The sequence below is a fragment of the Salmo trutta genome, chromosome 13 (genome assembly GCF_901001165.1).
Source record: "Salmo trutta chromosome 13, fSalTru1.1, whole genome shotgun sequence".
NCBI classification, from domain to species: Eukaryota; Metazoa; Chordata; class Actinopteri; order Salmoniformes; family Salmonidae; genus Salmo; species Salmo trutta.
This window is the reverse complement of record NC_042969.1, coordinates 5,270,409-5,282,732: the sequence shown is the minus strand read 5'-3', so window position 1 is coordinate 5,282,732 and position 12,324 is coordinate 5,270,409.

The window sequence follows — 12,324 nt, the reverse complement described above, 5'->3', positions numbered from 1 at the left end:
CGTTTTGTGTGAGCCTGCCACGCTGTTGTGAGTATTGTTTGTTGTTTTGTTTGTTTCAAGTGGATGCTCTACTCCTTTCGTTTGAACATTAAAAAAATATGAGTATCCATACTTCCGCTGCGCCTTGGTCCTATTTCACCGACGACAACTGTGACAGAATTCCCCACCAACACACGACCAAGCAGCGGAGGAAGGCTGGCGAGGTAAGGGAGACCGAGAGGCACCCCCAATAATTTTTTAGGGGGGGGCACAAGGGGAGTGTTGCGGGGCAAGAATGGAGCCCCAGGACAGCTCCCCGCACTAGCATGGAGGTGCGTGGTCACAATCGGGTACGCCCAGTACCAGCACCACGCACCAGCCTTCAAGTGCGTGAACCCAGCCTTGTCAGTCAACAGTCGTCAGTGCGGCCCGCCAGTCAACAGTCGTCAGAGCTGCCCGCCAGTCAACCATCACCAGAGCTGCCCGCCAGTCAACAGTCGTCAGAGCTGCCCGCCAGTCAACAGTCGTCAGAGCTGCCCGCCAGTCAACAGTCGTCAGAGCTGCCCGCCAGTCAACAGTCGTCAGAGCTGCCCGCCAGTCAACAGTCGCCAGAAAGGCCAGACTGCACTGAACTGCCGGAGTGGCCAGACTGCGCTGAACTGCCGGAGTGGCCAGACTGCGCTGAACTGCCGGAGTGGCCAGACTGCGCTGAACTGCCGGAGTGGCCAGACTGCGCTGAACTGCCGGAGTGGCCAGACTGCGCTGAACTGCCGGAGTGGCCAGACTGCGCTGAACTGCCAGAGTGGCCAGACTGCCCTGAACTGCCGGAGTGGCCAGACTGCGCTGAACTGCCGGAGTGGCCAGACTGCGCTGAACTGCCGGAGTGGCCAGACGGCGCTGAACTGCCGGAGTGGCCAGACTGCCCTGAACTGCCGGAGTGGCCAGACTGCCCTGAACTGCCGGAGTGGCCAGACTGCCCTGAACTGCCGGAGTGGCCAGACTGCCCTGAACTGCCGGAGTGGCCAGACTGCCCTGAACTGCCGGAGTGGCCAGACTGCCCTGAACTGCCGGAGTGGCCAGACTGCCCTGAACTGCCGGAGTGGCCAGACTGCCCTGAACTGCCGGAGTGGCCAGACTGCCCTGAACTGCCCCGAGTTGCCAGACTGCCCAGACTGTCCCGAGTTGCCAGACTGCCCAGACTGTCCCGAGTTGCCAGACTGCCCAGACTGTCCCGAGTTGCCAGACTGCCCAGACTGTCCCGAGTTGCCAGACTGCCCAGACTGTCCCGAGTTGCCAGACTGCCCAGACTGCCCCGAGTTGCCAGACTGCCCCGAGTTGCCAGACTGCCCCGAGTTGCCAGACTGCCCCGAGCTGCCAGACTTGCCAGACTGCCCCGAACTGCCAGAGTGGCCCGACTGCCGGAAAAGGCCAGAACCGGAGCCACCTCCTGATATAGGTGGGTTGGGGAGGGGGGGTGTAGCACAGTGCCGTCGTTGACGGCAGCCACCCTCCCTTCCCTTTAGTAGAGGGGAAATTTTGTTTTGTTGTTTGGGGTTGTTTTTGTTTTTGTTTTATTAAAGGTGCTTCCGGGGTTAGCACCTTTAAGGGGGGGGTACTGTCACGTACTGACCAGTAGAGGGTGTAGTTGGGTCAGGACGTGGCAGGAGAGTCTGTGTGTTTTGTTGGTTCATTAATTTTGGCCGTGTGACTTCCAATCAGGCACAGCTGTAGAGGGTTGTGGCTGATTGGGAGTCACACATAAGTGGCCTACTTTGCCTTTTGGGTTTGTGGGGAATTGTTGTGTGCACTGCTGCGTTTTGTGTGAGCCTGCCACGCTGTTGTGAGTATTGTTTGTTGTTTTGTTTGTTTCAAGTGGATGCTCTACTCCTTTCGTTTGAACATTACAAAAATATGAGTATCCATACTTCCGCTGCGCCTTGGTCCTATTTCACCGACGACAACTGTGACATAGAGGGACCCTGGAGTTCCTCAAGGAACCATTGCAGTCAATGGGTTCACATTTGCACCTTTGGTTAGTTGAGGGGTTCTTGGCGGAACCTCAAATGTTTTAATGTAGCAAAGGGTTCATGGAAGAACCTTTTTGGTGGTGAGTGCGGAGCACTTTTAATTTATTTTGCCGTTGGATTTGTTGCACTGCCATACTCAGAAGAAGATTATTATGTGTTTTTTGGAAATGGTTTAATGGAATAGCTAGCAACTTGTAAACAATTACCCATTCCTATATGAGTACTATTTTAATAGCAAAGTTGAATAGTACAACATTGGCCGTCAATTATATTATATTCCGAGAGCATCTGGTCGTTTTGGTGTTGGCACTAAGCTACTCCTTTGTCCTAAATGGAGATTTTATATTTTCTCCCTCTGTTTTACGAATCCCTTTTGGCCCTGCAGTCTAGGGGGGGTGGATACGAGACCCGTAACATAAATCATGCAAATTATAATAGTGACGAGTAACAGTGAGAACCAATAAATACTTATTTCCCTCATTAAAATGCAAATAATTTTATAAAATTTTTGACATGCGTTTTTCTGGATTTTTTGTTGTTATTCTGTGTCTCACTGTTCAAGTAAACCTACCATTAAAATTATAGACTGATAATTTCTTTGTCAGTGGACAAACGTACAAAATCAGCAGGGGATCAAATACTTTTTTCCCTCACTGTATCCTATCCCTTGACCTCTTTCTCCCCGCTCTATCCAGATGTGAATAGTGAGGTCCGGCAACCTGCCCTCTCGAACCCCATCCCCTCCTCTCTTCTCCAGACCATCTCTGGAGACCTTCTCCCCACTCTGACTTCAAAATGGCCTGAGTCGCTCCCCTCCTCAAGAAACCAACACTCGAAAGTATTCACACCCACATTTTGTTACTGTCTGAATTTAAAATGTATAAAATGTAGATTTTTTTCAATGTTGCTTTAAAACAGTTAGAGTTTAATGGCTGTGATAGGAGATAACTGAGGATAAATGAATAACATTGGAGTTACTCCATAATACTAACCTAATTGACAGAGTGAAAAGAAGGAAGCCTGTACAGAATAAAAATATTCCACAACATGCATCCTGTTAGCAACAAGGCACTAAAGTAATACTGCAAAAAAATTGGCAAAGCAATTCCCTTTTTATCCCGAATACAAAGTGTTATTTTTGGGACAAATCCAATACAACACATTACTGAATACCACCACTCTCCATATTTTCAAGCAGTGTGGTGGCTGCGTCATATTATGGGTATGCTTGTAATCGTTAAGGACGTTTCAGGATAAAAAAGACATGGAATGGTGCTTAGCACAGGCAAAATCCAAAGGAAAACCTGGATCAGTCTGCTTTCCACCACACACTGGGAGATTAATTCACCTTTCAGCAGGACAATAACCTAAAACACAAGGCCACATCTACACTGGAGTTACCAAGGAGAGAATGAATGTGAATGTTCCTGAGTGGCTGAGTTACAGTTTTGACTTAAATATACTTCAAATCTATGGCAAAACCTGAAAATGGTTGTCTAGCAATGATCAACAACCAACTTGACAGAGTTTTAAGAATTTTGAAAGGAATAATGGGCAAATGTTGCACAATCCAAATGTGGAAAGCCCTTAGAGACGTACCCATAAAGACTCACAGCTGTAATCATTGTCAATGGTTCTTCTACAAAGTATTGACTCAGGGATGTGAATACTTATGCAAATGAGATATTTCTGAACTTCATTTTTAATAACTGTTTTCACTTGTTATTATGGGGTATTGTGTTTAGATGGATGAGAAAAATATATGTTTAATCCATTTTGAATTCAGGCTGTAACACAACAAAATCTGGAATGTCAAGGGTGTGATGAATACTTCTTGTGATGGACCCTGATGGGATCATGGGGTCTGTTTATGATGATAATTATTAGGTGTTGGCTCAGGTTGCTAGCTACAATATTTTGAACCTTGCCTACAGTTTTAAAAATGTTAGGTTGTTTGAATTGCAGGCATTGGGTCACTTAGTTGGGTTATTTCCTTTAAAAAGAGCAAGTTGTTGATGCTGGCTTACTGATGCTAGCTTATTCAGATATGATATCAGAAGACTGGAGGCATGGCTTAGTAGGGGTGTGGCTTTCAGATAGATATTTTTGGCCACCCATGAGAGTACACGTCATTCTTGCTAATGTCATGTCCTGACCCTGGTATGAGGTCATTTTTCCCTAGTAGATTGGTCAGGGCGTGACGCGGGGTGTTTTGCCTATGTGTTTTGGGTTTTCTGTTTTCTGTTTTCTATGTGGGTTGTCTAGAGTTTCATTCTATGTTGTCATTTTCTATGTTGTGGCCAGGTATGGTTTCCAATCAGAGGCAGCTGTCTATCGTTGTCTCTGGTTGGAAGCCATACTTAGGCAGCCTGTTTTCCTTTGGGGTTTGTGGGTAGTTGTTTCCGTTTAGTCTAGAGTACCTGATGGGACTGTTGTTGGTCGTTTTGTTATTTTATTGTTTAAGTATATTCATTAAAGAAACAGAATGAGCACTATACATGCTGCATCTTGGTCTCCATTCAACGACCCCTGTGACAGCTTATCTGTTCTGTTGTATTTTCATCACATGATAAGGTTGAACGCTTTTTTTAGCTTAATTGAGGCTTACAGAGGTATATGGCTTCCTCAATGTTGGAATAGCTACCACTTCGGTAAAATATGTATTCAGCAATGTTAATATTATTAATATTATATTAGAATATGTAATATGCATAAATATTCAAGGAAAATTGAAATTTGCAGTGTACAAACTGCACATGATGAACATTCTTACTGGTGGACTAAAAGGCGGCTGCTGCTAGAATATATTATATACAAAAATGTAACCCCTTCCATCACAAAACGGTTCCTGTTTGAACCTTTTGAATGTTCCCCCACAGTGCCAATGTTTGGAACGCCAAAAGGTTATTCGAGGCTCCTTTACTTCTAAGAATGCATGGTACAGTTACCCTTCTAACTTTGTCGTACAGTAAGTCTTAAATCTGTGGGCTAAATAACTGTTCCTCCAATTATTCCGCTCTACATTATGATCATATAGTTCAAACCTGTAATAGTCCACGTGATATGTGAAAATAATGTTATATATTTCATAAAAGCATAACACTTGGTACACTTGTACAGTTTGGGGCCCTGAACATTTTCTATTCACCTACACTACATTGTAGATAAACATAATGAATTAGGAAAGTAATATCACTATTTCCCAAGAAATGAACTTCAAAGTTCAATGTGAGCAGTAAATTTCCAAGCAGAACTACACGAGTTGCCAATGTTTGCATCTTCATTAAGAAAACTGTAATGGTTGTTAGTTTGGCTCAGACAGAAATGAAATTGGTCTGATTATGCTATCAGGTCAGGGGTCAGATTGTTGGAGAGTGCTGCTTCAAGTTACAAAGTTTTTATTTTATTTATTTATTTAACCTTTATTGAGCTAGGCAAGTCAGTTAAGAACAAATTCTTATTTACATTGACGGCCTACCAAAAGGAAAAAGGCCTCCTGCGGGGATGGGGGCTGGGACTAAAAAAATATATATATAGAACAAAACACACATCACGACAAGAGAGACAACACAACACTACATAAAGAGAGACCTAAGACGACAACATAGCATGACAGCAACAAATGACAACACAGCATGGTAGCAACACAACATGACAACAACATGCTAGCAACACAACATGGTAGCAGCACAACATGGTAGAAGTACAAAACAGGGTACAACCATTGTTGGGCACAGACAACAGCACAAAGGGCAAGAAGGTAGAGACGACAATACATCACGCAAAGCAGACACAACTGTCAGTAAGTTAACTGCTTAGGACCTACCATGTCCTGATACAGTATCGACAGTATATCTACCTGGTCCATACAGTATCTCAAGCTACGGTGTCCATATTAGGACAGCCTTAGAGTTACAAGGAGTGATTCTGACACCTATGTGTGACTCTGGGGCTGTCCTATTATTTATTTGGGTGGGTATGGTAGAATACAGAACTGAAAACTAATTTCTTGCAGCTATAACTACACTACTTTAATTAAAAGCAACTGTAATGATCTTTGGTCAAGTTTCTGAGGTAAATGTATCATAAGTGGACCAAGACGGACCCGCTTTAAATTACGTTCAGCTTATGAAGGCTTCATAAAGCCTTCATAAGGCCTCCATAAGCACTACATAAATGTGTTACAATGCATCTATAACCGTATGTCATGCTTTATAAAGGGTTCATAAATGTGGCAAAACTGTGTTACATAATCACCAATGTCAAATGTGACATAACCCACTATGTCAAATATGATATAAACATGTTTTTTTTGTTGCTTTTTTGTTCTTAACCCTCCACCACCCCCCCTCTTCAGAGGACATCTTTCAGGTTTTTTTTTACAGCTTTTCTGATTCATGTACATACATTTTAACATAGACATTTTAGATTTACATTTTACATACACATTTTGCATACACATTTTGCATACATATTTTACAGACATGGTACTTTTATATAAAGCAGTCACATAACAATACATTAACAAACATACTGTAAGCTCTTTAATCCCAACCCTCAGTCACTCTCAGCCCATCCCACGTCTCACCATAAACCACCCTCGTTTGGTTTCCATGTGCCATATATTTTTCTATTGTGCTGTGATGTTTTATATAAACATGTGCTTTATAAAGGGTGACAAGTTGTGCTGAAGGATGGCATACGCTGTAAAGTGATGACATGTTAGTGACATTCCTGAAATGCGCGGAAGTTCTGGTGGACCAAACTTGGCCTTCGTTGGTTAGGTTTAAAATCTAATTTTCAGAAGATCAATTGTGGAAACGGGCAGGGTTTAGAAATAATTATGACTGCTTGACTGTGTTAAGTAGTGACGATGACAAATACTTTACTCAGTACGGTCACTCCTATAGATTTCTATGGCCAATAAGGCCAACTTTTAATGGCCGATATCCAAGGCTTATATGTGCTCTGCAATAGCCCTTATGATGATGTTACACTTAGAAACACTTACCTTGATGAAAGCTCCCAAAACCTAACCTTTCTTCGGGAACCAAGTTCCTCAGTACACAAACATTCACATAACAAAAATGACCCATAATGCGTGGTGCTGGGCCCAGTCAGGTCTTTGACACATTCATCCACTCTCCCGCTGAAAGATCAGCTACAAAATGTTGGCACCATTGTAACAGGTAATAATCAAGCCCTGGTCCAACATGGGAACAGAAGAGGACCTTGTGTGTTAGTCTCAGGTTGGACTACTCCAAATCATCTTGGTTGTGACACACACACACACATACCAACACAAGCTTTGCAGGTCCATCAACCCATTTAAATACCTCTCACACACTACAGTAAGCTGTAGATCACGAGAGAACCTTCATAAATCAGTTGAACGTTAATAACCTATTTATTGACACTTTATGTAGTGTCCTGTAATGCTTAGTTTAAAGTGAGACACCTTTGGTCATTCATAACACATCCATAAAGGCTCTATATCACATGACACTGTACTTAATTTAAAGTAAGACCGCTATGGTCATTCACAACACATACATAAATTCCTTATATAATATGACGCTGTACCTACCATAAAGTCAGACACCTTTGGTCATTTATAACACATGTGGCCAGGGCAATACATTTCAATGTCTGTACTGTGAGACGCCTAAGACAGCGCTACAGGGAGACAGGATGGACAGCTAATCGTCCTCGCAGTGGCAGACCATGTCTAACAACACCTGCACAGGATCGGTACATCCGAACATCACACCTGCGGGACAGGTACAGGATGGCAACAACAACTGCCCGAGTTACACCAGGAATGCACAATCCCTCCAACAGTGCTCAGACTGTCCGCAATAGGCTGAGAGAGGCTGGACTGAGGGCTTGTAGGCCTGTTGTAAGGCAGGTCCTCACCAGACATCACCGGCAACAACGTCGCCTATGGGCACAAACCCACCGTCGCTGGGCCAGACAGGACTGGCAAAAAGTGCCCTTCACTGACGAGTTGCGGTTTTGTCTCTCCAGGGGTGATCGTCGAATTCGTGTTTATAGTCGAAGGAATGAGCGTTACACCGAGGCCTGTACTCTGGAGCGGGATCGATTTGGAGGTGGAGGGTCCATCATGGTCTGTGGCATTGTGTCACAGCATCATCGGACTGAGCTTGTTTTCATTGCAGGCAATCTCAACGCTGTGCGTTACAGGGAAGACATCCTCCTCCCTCATGTGGTACTCTTCCTGCAGGCTCATCCTGACATGAACCTACAGCATGACAATGCCACCAGCCATACTGCTTGTTCTGTGCGTGATTTCCTGCAAGACAGGAATGTCAGTGTTCTGCCATGGCCAGCGAACAGCCCGGATCTCAATCCCATTGAGCACGTCTGGGACCTGTTGGATCGGAGGGTGAGGGCTAGGGCCTTTCCCCCCAGAAATGTCCGGGAACTTGCAGGTGCCTTGGTGGAAGATGTATGTAACCTAACCCAAGTTATGACATTACCAACCAGAACGTTCACTAATAGGTCTGGTATTACATCATCAACTTGTATCGATCACATTTTTACTAACATGGCGGAACATTGTTCTAAAGCTGTATCAGTGGCACTAGGTTACAGTGATCATAACTTGGTTGCACTCACTTGGAAAACTAAAATACCAAAGGCTGGCCCTAAAATAATCTACCGCAGGTCCTACAGAGGGTTCAATCAGGACTCATTTGTGGATGAGATTTAGAATGTGCAATGGTTAGAAGTGTGTAGTAAGGATGATCCTGAAATTTCACTAAGTTTGTTTATGAAATTATTTATGAGTATAGCTGATAAGCACGCCCCTTTAAGAAAATGCACTGTGAGGTCAAATGGTGCCCCATGGATTGATGATGAGCTGAGAAATTTAGTGATTCAACATTATGATGCCAAAAAAGTAGCAGATAAATCTGGTACTTTGTTTGATAAGCAAAGTTATTGTAAATTAATAAATCTTGTGACTAACGGCTGTCGTAGAGAGGGGACCAAAGCGCAGCGTGTTGATTGCTCATGAATATTTATTTAAACTCAGAACACTAAAGAAAAAATAAGACAAAACGAAAGCACACAGTTCTGTCAGGTACATAAACTAAACAGAAGACAACTACCCACAAACACAGGTGGAAAAAAACCCTACTTAAGTATGATCTCCAATTAGAGACAACGAGGACCAGCTGCCTCTAATTGGAGATCATCCCAAAAACAACAACATAGAAATAGAAAAACTAGAACCTAAACATAGATATACAAAACATAGAAAAACACAAAACACCCCCTGTCACGCCTTGACCTACTCTACCAAAGAAAATAACATCTTACTATGGTCAGGACGTGACAGTACCCCCCCCCCAAAGGTGCTGTCTCCGAATGCCCCTAAAAAACAAAAACAAAAAATGGAGGGTAGGGTGGGTAACTCCTGTCTATGGCGACTCTAGTGCAGTCCACATAACCTTATCCTCCAGCAGAAGAGGCGGCTCCGGTTCGGGGCGTAACCCCCGCTCCACCCGCTGATCCCTCTGCTTTAGTACCACCGGACCGTGGATCGTCGGAGGTTCCGGGCTGCAGGCCGCCTCAGGAGGTTCCGGGCTGCGGGCCGCCTCAGGAGGTTCCGGGCTGGGGACCGTTGCTGGAGGCTCCGGGCTGGGGACAGTCGCTGGAGGCTCCGGGCTGGAGAGCGTCGCTGCAGGCTCCATGCCATGGATCATCACTACAGGTTCCGCGCCATGGATCATCACTGGATGCTTTGTGCCATGGATCATCTCTACAGGCTCCGGGCCATGGATCATCCCTACAGGCTTCTTGCCATGGATTATCCCTACAGGCTCCGGGCCATGGATTATCTCTGGAGGCTTCGTGCCATGGATCATCCCTACAGGCTCCGTGCCATGGATCATCACTGGAGGCTTCGTGCCATGGATCATCACTGGAGGCTTCATGCCATGGATCATCACTGGAGGCTTCTTTCGTGGAGCTGGAATAGGTCTCACCGGACTAGGGAATGTCGCTGAGAGTTCTGGACTAGGGAACGTCGCTGGAAGCCGGGTGTGCGGAGCAGGCACAGGGTATACTGGGCCGTGGAGGCGCGCTGGAGGTTTGGAGCTTATGGCTGGCACAACCCGTCCTGGCTGGATAACCTCCGTAGCCCGGCAAGCGCGGGGCATTGTAACAGGTCGCACAGGTTTGTGCTGGCGAACTGGGGGTACCGTGCGAAGAGCTGGCGCAGGATAACCTGGGCCGAAGAGATGCACCGGAGACCAGGAACGCTGAGCAGGCACAATCCTTCCTGGATGAATGCTAACTCTAGCACGGCAACTGTGGGAAGCTTGCACTGAGCACACCGGGCTGTAGCTGCGCACTGTCGACACAGTGCGCATCCCCGCATAACACGGTGCTTGCTCGATCACTCGCCCCCCACAGTAAGCACGGGGAGTTGGCTCAGGTCTCCAACCTGACTCTGCCAATCTCCCCGTGTGCCCCCCCCCCCAAAGAATTTTGGGGGCTGTCTCTCGCACTTGCCTCGTGGTTGGTATAGCGCCTCATAATAACGCTGCTCTGCTTTTGCTGCCTCAATCTCCTCCCTCGGGTGGCAATACTCCCCAGCCTGACTCCCGGGTCCTTTCCCATCCAAAATGTCTTCCCAGGTCCATTCCTGATCACGCTGCTTGGTCCTTTGGTGGTGGGTAGTTCTGTAACGGCTGTCGTAGAGAGGGGACCAAAGCGCAGCGTGTTGATTGCTCATGATGAATATTTATTTAAACTCAGAACACAAAAGCGCGCAGTTCTGTCAGGTACATAAACTAAACAGAAGACAACTACCCACAAACACAGCTGCCTCTAATTGGAGATCATCCCAAAAAACTAAAACATAGAAACAGAAAAACTAGAACCTAAACATAGATATACGAAACATAGAAAAACACAAAACACGCCCTGACCTACTCTACCATAGAAAATAACATCTTACTATGGTCAGGACGTGACAGTGACCAAGCTAAACAAAGGAAAGAAGAAGGGATTCTATCAGCACAAAATTTATGAAGTAAAGGGTGATGGGGAAAAAGCTGTGGAGAATGTTGAACACTATTTTGGGTAGGAATTCAAACATGTCTGCCTCTTTTGTTGAATCAGAGTGTATATCTATCACAAAACTACATGACATTGCAAACTACTTTAACAAATATTTTACAGGGAAAGTGGAATGCTATGATTCCAACTGATGGCTCCATGTCATATACCCTTATTAAAGATTGTATCATGAAGGAGAGGCAATGCAGGTTACAGTTTCATCAAGTAGAAAGGGAAGAGGTAGAAAATATGCTGTTGTCTCTTTCGGATGACAAGTCACCTGGTACAGATAATCTTGATGCCAAATTGCTTAGAGTTACAGCTAAGAAAATATCTACCCCAATCTCTCATATTTTTAATACGTGCTTGATGTATGGGGTGTGCCCAGAAGTCTGGAAAGAGTCAAAGGTTATTCCACTACCCAAGGATAAAAAAATCTGCATTCACTGGTCCTAATAGTCATCCTATAAGCTTGCTGCCTGAGTTAAGTAAATTATTGAAAAAATTGTATCTGTACAAATCAAGGATTATTTCTCATGTAATGGTCTGATAACGGGTTTCCAGCATGCATACAAAGAAGGGCATTCTACGAGTATGATTGGTTAAATATGATTAACAGATGATTGGTTAAAGAGTATGGATGATAGGAAGTTAGTTGGTGCAGTATTGCTGGATTTCAGTGCTGCTTTTGATGTAATTGATCATGAACTCTTACTAGGAAAACTCAAATGTTATGGTTTTAAGGATGCAGCTCTATCCTGGATGGAAAGCTATCTATCCAGGAGAAGGTAAAAAGTGTTCTTTAATGGTAGCTTTTCAAATAGTAAAGATATATATTGTGGTGTTCCTCAAGGAAGCTGCCTAGGCCCACTGCTCTACTCTATCTTTACTAATGATTTACCTTCAGTAATGAACAAAGCAAGAATGGTCATGTATGCTGATGACTCTACAATGTATAGTGCAGCATCAAAATGTAATGAGCTAACAGATGTACTGAGCAGTGAACTAAGAATGGTGTCTGAGGGGTGTCTGAGGTTGATATGAACAAATTGGTGTTGAACATTTCTAAAACTAAATGTATTGTATTTGGTTCTAGATATATGCTTGCTGATGATCCCCAATTGACTTTGTCGATGAATAGAACACATGTAGAGCAAGTGAAAAAAACTAAACTACAAGGTGTCATGTTGGAAGCAGCTTTATCATGGTCAGAACACATAGATAATAT